This window comes from Anopheles arabiensis (assembly GCF_016920715.1).
Source record: "Anopheles arabiensis isolate DONGOLA chromosome X unlocalized genomic scaffold, AaraD3 X_pericentromeric_contig0034, whole genome shotgun sequence".
In the NCBI taxonomy this organism is placed as follows: Eukaryota; Metazoa; Arthropoda; class Insecta; order Diptera; family Culicidae; genus Anopheles; species Anopheles arabiensis.
The window spans coordinates 65,001-72,500 of record NW_024412112.1 but is presented as its reverse complement, the minus strand read 5'-3'; positions in this window follow the sequence as shown (position 1 = coordinate 72,500).

Here is a 7,500-nt window from a genome sequence, read left to right as displayed (position 1 = left end):
TCGACGAAATCCGAACTGCCGGTCCGACAGTCGGGGTGAAGACGGCTCTTCGAGATGTTCATTGAGGCGATTCAGGATGAGGCGCTCAAGTACCTTCCCCAGTGCGTCGAGCATGCAGAGGGGTCGGTACGAGCTGCTCTCTCCCGGAGGCTTCCCTGCTTCGGCAGCAACACCAGTCGTTGCCTCTTCCACTGCGCCGGAAACGAAGCGCGGTTCAGGCAGTCCTGGTACAGGACCCGGAAGACCTCCGGGAACATGGTGATTGCCGTCTTCACCGCCGCATTCGGGATGCCATCGAGCCCTGGTGCTTTGCGGCTCGCCATCTGACTCGCGATGAGCAGCAGCTCGTCGTCCGTTACCGGTGCAATTCCCGCCGTTGTTGTTGCTCCCTCGACGCTTCCAACGTTGCTCAGCCGCGACCAGTCGCAGGGCGGATGCTCAGGGAAGAGGTCGGATACAATACGTTCGAGGACGCCCCGGTCCGCTTCGGACGGCATCCGACTGCCCCGGAGCCGAGACATAACGACCCGATATCCTGCCCCGAACGCATTCTCTTCTGCAATTTCGATCAGCTCCTGGAACAAGTTCCGCTTGCTAGCTCGAATTGCTCGGCTGAGCTCCGCCCTTGCTGTCCTGTGCTCTGCTGCTGCTATGCTGCGCTCCTCCAAGTCAGCCGTCTGCAGCAATCGGTCACGGGCAACCTCGCAATTGTTCCTCAGACGAGCCAGGAGGGAGACCACCAAAAGATGTTCCGATGCGGGTCTTGGTGCACTCGGGTAACCCGTTGCATCGTCTCGTCGCAAGCCTTGAGCATGGCTGCGATCATACCCTCCTGGCTCGTTGCGCGTTGGACAAAGTCCGCAGCGAACAGCGCCTCGAGGAATGAGGAAGGAGAAAACTGCGAGGCTTTCCATCGGCGGCCAGCGTGACGCACACGCCTCTGGCTTGAGGAATCACCCTGCTGCGACGATGGTTGCCGCTGTCGTTGCTGCTGCTGCTGTTGTGATAACTGCTGCTGTTGTAAGGACTGCTGTTGCTGCTGCTGCTGTTGCTGCTGAGACGACTGCTGCGCTGTCTGCTGATGGTTCTGTAGTTGTTCGGGGGATGGTGGTGTTCCTCCCACGGTGTAGAGAACATAGCGGTGGTCTGACGCGGTGTAGCTTGTGCTGACAACCCAGGTGTCAGGGCGAGCGATCGACGGCTCGCGAATGCCACATCCACTATACTCGGGAGAGCCACCCCGTTGCCATCAAACGTGTATTCCCGACCTTGATTAATCACGATTAGGCCAAGCTGCTCCACCATTCCGTGCAGCTCTTCGCCGCGGTCGCAAGTCTCGGGCTGCCCCACTCCTCATGTCTGGCGTTAAAATCGCCGGCGACGACGACTTGAGGGTGGGAGAAGCCTTCGAGTTCTATTGCTTCCAAGAAGCGCTCGAACTCTGCGAGGTTAAGGCTTGGTGGAGCATAGCAGCTGATGAAAACCACTCCGCCGATCTGCGCTGCAACCAACCCCTGAGCTTCACTGCACCACACCCGCTGTATTGGTAGCTCACCGACAGCTACCACCGCTACCGCCTTGCAGCTGCTGAATGCCCACCGGCCGTTGTTTTCAGGTGGGCGCAGAACATCAGAGAGAATGAGCACGTCTGCTTTCTCCTCTCTGGCAGCTTGCAGCACCAGGTTCTGGGCATCACGGCCATGGCCCAGGTTCGCCTGCAGAACTTTCAGGGCCGGGAACATCGTTGGGCCGAACGGGCACATTCGCTGTGGCCTATGTGGTGAGCGCCACCGCACAGTGCGCACTTTGCCTCATTCTGGCAGGATCGTGCTTTGTGTCCGGTAAGCCCACAGCGGATGCACAGATTCTGCCTATCTGCGGTGGAACGGCAGTTCGAGGCGATGTGGCCCATCTCCAGACAGCGGAAACAGCGCTGTCGCTCTGGAGGCGTTGTGGGCTGTTCGAACCTTGCTCACACAGTCGCACAGGAACAGTTTAAGTCCTTCCAACTGCCGAGCCGACTTCACAGGTAGCCGGATGCGTGCTCGCTTCGAACCATCCGGTAGTTCCCAAATGCTGGCAGAAACAACTCCAGCACTTGCGCCAATCTTAGCATCGAGGGCAGCAATGATATCTTCCTCCGCAGCAAGGGGATCGATATCGACTACCAGCAGCTCACCCATTTCTGTGACAAGCCGACTGACGCCTGCGTCGCCGATGATTTTGCGGACGCCTTCCAGCATAAGCGGAGCGTTTGCCGTCTTGCTCAGCTCCATACGTAGCAGCCTGGCATGAGTTCGGCGGCCCTGCTTAATATGCCCTTTCATTTCGCTGTGAGCCGCGTCCAGACGAATGGCTATGCGCACCTTCTCGTAGATGCCATCCCAGGTTTCGCCTTCACTGGGAGACACCTCGATGATGTCGGGCCTCGGCTTTCGCTTACGATGTTGCTGATGTTGCTGCTGCATACGCTCCTGCTGCTGCTGCTGCGAGCCGGCGACCGCCTGTCGCTGTGGCTGACGCTGCTGCTGCTGCTGCTGCTGCTGCTGTTGCTGTTGCTGCTGCTGCTGGGAACGTGGCTTACCCGTAGCTTTTCCGCGATATCTACGCCGCACGACCTCACTAAAGGTGAGTTCCGGCACAACGTCTACGCGGGATGGCTGTCGATGCTCGCTGCGCGGCGGCATGACTGCGCGCGACGTCGACGCGCGGGGCTGCTCCTGCTCGTGCTGGTTCCGCTGCTGCTGTTGTTGTTGCTGCAGCTGCGGCGCAGAGGGTCGGCGCGGCAGCGGAGTCGGAGGTTGGCGCGGACTAGCTGACGGTTGTCCGCCGGCAACCTTTGCTGCCAGAAGAGAGTTGAGCACGTCTCGGTCGCGCTGATGTGCGGCGGCGAGCTTCTCCATCTGTGCCTCCAACTTCTCCTCTCGTCGTTTTGCCTCCTCCTTTTCCTCTTGTAGCAGTTGGCACATGCCAGTTATCTGCTCGGAGAGGCGAGCATTTTGCTCCTTCATTTCTGCATTCTGCTCCTCTAGTCGTTGGATTGTTGCCTTAAGCAACTCGAGCTCCGGTGTGGCCGTGGCGGCCTTGGATGCCACGGCGGGCTTGTTGTTGCCTGTGACACTGACCCTAGGCAGCGCCACTCGAGGCTCGGTCACAAACAGCTTCGAGCCAGATGCCAAGCTGCTACGGCAGTCCACAGAGACTGACCTCGCACTCGCGCGCGTTGACATCCCGGATGATGCCATCATCTTTGCCGACTTTCAGGTTGGTGGGTTAAATAACCCTGGGGTCGATGTGACCCCGGGGTCGGTTGACCCCGGGGGTCGAGATGACCCCAAGTATGCAGCGCCGTCTAGCTGGTGTTCTGCCGCTCAATCGCTGCTGTAGAATCCTTCTTCCACGCTGGTTTTCCACTATGGTCCGACTTGCGACCCCCTGGTGGGCTGGGGGAGGGGTGGCGGGTGGCGAAAAATTACGAGAGGGTGCGTCGCTCACGTGGGGAATGGATCCGCACCAATCCCGAATTTTTTTTCCGGCACTTTTTCACGTCCAAATTGCGCTGCCCGCTTTTTCGACCCTTTTGAACCTATTTTAGATTTTTCGAAAAATTCGAGCAGTTTTCGAGTTGCTCGAACTACTCGAATCGAGCAGATTCGAGCTGCCGCGGGCACTACACTTCTTCCCCGAATTTTCTGCGCACTTTTGTAAACTCGAGCACTTTTCGAGCAGTAACGGACTTTTCAAATTTTTGCCCCTTGGGAACTGCTCCCCGGACAAAATTTGTCCCTTGGGTATTATAGAATTTTTTTGCACACTTTGTCGGAGCGTGTTTACAAACGTCTGTACCCGACGGCTACTCGATGAACACTTCACAGGGATAACTGGCTTGTGGCCGCCAAGCGTTCATAGCGACGTGGCTTTTTGATCCTTCGATGTCGGCTCTTCCTATCATTGTGAAGCAAAATTCACCAAGCGTAGGATTGTTCACCCTTTCAAGGGAACGTGAGCTGGGTTTAGACCGTCGTGAGACAGGTTAGTTTTACCCTACTGGTGTGTGCTTTTAGTCGCTATCTTAACGGAATTCCTGTGCAGTACGAGAGGAACCACAGGTACGGACCACTGGCTCAATACTAGTCCGACCGGACTTTGGTATGACGCTACGTCCGCTGGATTATGCCTGAACGCCTCTAAGGTCGTAGCCAATCCGAGCTGATAGCGCTTCTCAAACCCATTAGGTGTTCGGAAGCTAGCGGGCCTAACAACCCTCTGAGATCCGTTGGAGTCTGCGTCTGCAGCCCGGCGTCTCATCCCGCTATACCTAGGCCGCAATGAGTGGAGTTCGCTGCACGTGTTAGTACCGTAACTGGGAACGCCGTTGGCTTGAGCTCTGCCCAACGTGGATATACCTAGTTTCGACACTCATCAACCGCCCGCAAACGACGGGACTTCAGGCTGGGAGCTGCGAGTTGTAGAGATGCGTTCGCATCGATCCTCTCAGGCGACCCATGCTTGGTGGTTTGTCCGTGTGCCCCTTCCTCGATGTGCGCAAGCTCGTCTTGGTCTGGGGACCACGTCGACACAGGGGATACTCTTGTGAGAGCATGAGTGTACTAAGTTGAGTGTAGCAAGGGAACGCGTGCCCCTTCCTCGTTGGCGTAACTAACCATCTTGGTCTGGGGACCGTGGTACCGTGCTCTGGTGAAGCTTGGTGCGTGCTCCTTCCTTGTCAGACGAGTGACTTGACCTGGTCTGGAGACCGTTCCTTTATACTAGTGGACAAGAGTTGGCTTCTTCCGTGTCAGACGAGTGACTTGACATAGGATGGAGAAGGACACTTAACACTAATGAGCTTGTCGGCGTGCCTCGTTCTCGACTTGATTGTCTTGATGTGAGGACCGTGCGGACCACACCAGTAAGCTTACACATGCTCGTTACAAGTTGTATAAGTTGACCCGTTTGGCCCGGTTGCCTTGCACATGATGGTGTTGACCATGTTCGGTTAACAGGTCGTGTGTCGAGGTGGTCGGCCTTGGTAGTAGGATGTCTTGTGCATGTGACGTGTTGACCTGGTTTGGTCGGTGTGTCGTCGTGTACGAGATGACCTACTTACCCGTTAGTTTTCCAAGTTGTATTATGTGTTGACTTAGTTGACGTGTCATGTGCTTGGATGATTAGCGTACGGGTCATGTATGGTGCGCTTGCTTCAGTTGAAGGGATGTACTAGTACAGTTGTATTAATCGTTTATTTCACGATCTGGTCTTTTGGCTGGATCGTGAAAAACGCTAAGTCCCAAATCCTGAACTCGAGAAGAAAGCGCCAATGACAACGTTTTTGACTGGAGCTCCCTAGCATTCGGCTTTTTCTACTTTGAAGGGATGCACTGTTGTATGAATTGATTATTCACGAACTGGTCGTTTGATTGATCGTGAAAAAACGCTCAGTCCCAAATCCTGAACTCGACAGGAAAGCGCTGATTGCAAACATTTTGACTGGAAGTCCCTTGAAAATGGCGTTTTCGTTATTGGCATTATGTGGCACGTTTATTGTGGCTAGAACATTAATTATTCACAAAATGGCACCAAAGCTTGGCAAAAGTCGCGAAACACTCCTATCTCGACGCACCAGCAATCGCAACTTGATGCAAAATAAATTGCACGAGCTAATGATACTTGTACCATGCACAGTACACCGTACCAAAATATACCCCTGAAAGTGTGCAATTTGGTGCTACCCTAGGGAATATGTATGGAGAAGCCTAGCTACGTGTGTCGCACGTTCCAAGTTGCATGGACGTCGAACAGAGGCATGCAAAAGCACCTATCTAGGGAATTACTCTACGTTCTAGTAGCAAGTGCGATTTTCCGGTCCAGCACGGCAGTACGCCTGCACGCATACACTCCATGTACCAAAAATGTACCAACCTAGGCGTTGCTCAGTAGCTTTTGGCGGCACATAGAAAAAGTATTCGAGTTCAGATTTTTGGGACTTAGCGTATTTTTAAAACTAATAACGAAAATTAAATTTTAAATCGGTAAACGGCTAGGAGTTGCTCAGTAGCTTTTTGCGCAACGTGGCAAAAGTATTCGAGTTCAGATTTCTTGGACGTAGCGTATTTTTCAATCATAATAAACCGAATCAAACATAACAATGATGAAACTTACACCATGTCCCAAGGTTGTGCACAAAACGTAACGATAAAGTGCTGGCGAAGTTAGAGGTGCACCAAAATTGTGTACCGATCAGGAAAGTACTCTACGTTCCTATGATTTGGGTGAAAAGTGTTATTTAACTGCTGGTTAGAATAGACAGTTGCTTATCATACACATCGCAAACGAACACCCCTTAGTGAGCATTAGCAAAAGTCAATTGCACAAAGCAAATGCAATACAAACTGATCAAGTACATTAAAGAACGCTACGTACCAGGACTTCTTTCCAAGAATGGTGTCCGCGACGGGAGGGCAAGCGTCCTTCCCAGGTTTTCCTAGTAAACCTTGTATGGTAAACATACCCAAGCGTGTCTGTAAGCACGCAACGAAAGTCACGAACGGGCACATACCTAGGGAATGTATTTCACGTACTTGGACTTTTGTCCAAGAATGGTGTCCGCGACGGTCGGGCACTGCGACGCAATAACCAAATCCTAGGATTGTAACTTTAGTGTGCACAAACATAAACATTAACGTGTTTGCTCGGGCTGCGCCCTCCGTCTTGTACTTTCCCTGATCGGTACACAGTTTTGGTGCACTGCTATTCCGACCGGCAACTTGTACCAACATATACATCCATGAACGCGTACGTAGTGTACTTTCCCTGATCGGTACACAATGTTGGTGCACGGCATAAGAAAAGAGCTAAAATGGTCAAACTCAATCCATTTCAACAATAGATAGTCGATAGTAGCTGTGCCGATGAAGTAGGGCACGATGCAAGTTAATGTTGTTTAATGAATAACATGTCCGCCATACATTTCAGTACAAAATTGCTCGGTCAGACCTACAAAGTGCTATATCTCGAATACGAGGCGTCGGACTGGGGGTTGTAGAACAATTTTAAGTTCGTCTAATGATTCTACATCCGATTCTGGATAGCGGTTTTTGACCACTTTTCAATATTTTGTGACACCCCGAACCTAGGGGCAGCTCCTAGCTTTTTTCAAAAATGTGCACCGAACGGGCCGGAGAGCTCGTGTGGCTCAAAACATGTTTTTCGCTAAAACACCTCAAAACGTGTAAGGAACGCAACCTAGCTCTTGTTTTTCAAAAGTTATGGCCATTTAAAGTCATACGGGTTTTGCTTCAAAATAGCTATTTTACCCGTCCCTATGGCCATGCTTTAAATTTTCACGAAAATGCAAGGTCAGACCTAGGGCGGGCCATATCTTGAATACTAAACGTCGCAGACATTGGTCGTAGAACAATTTTAAGTTCGTCTAATGATTCTACATCCGATTCTGGATAGCGGTTTTTGACCACTTTTCAATATTTTGTGACACCCCGA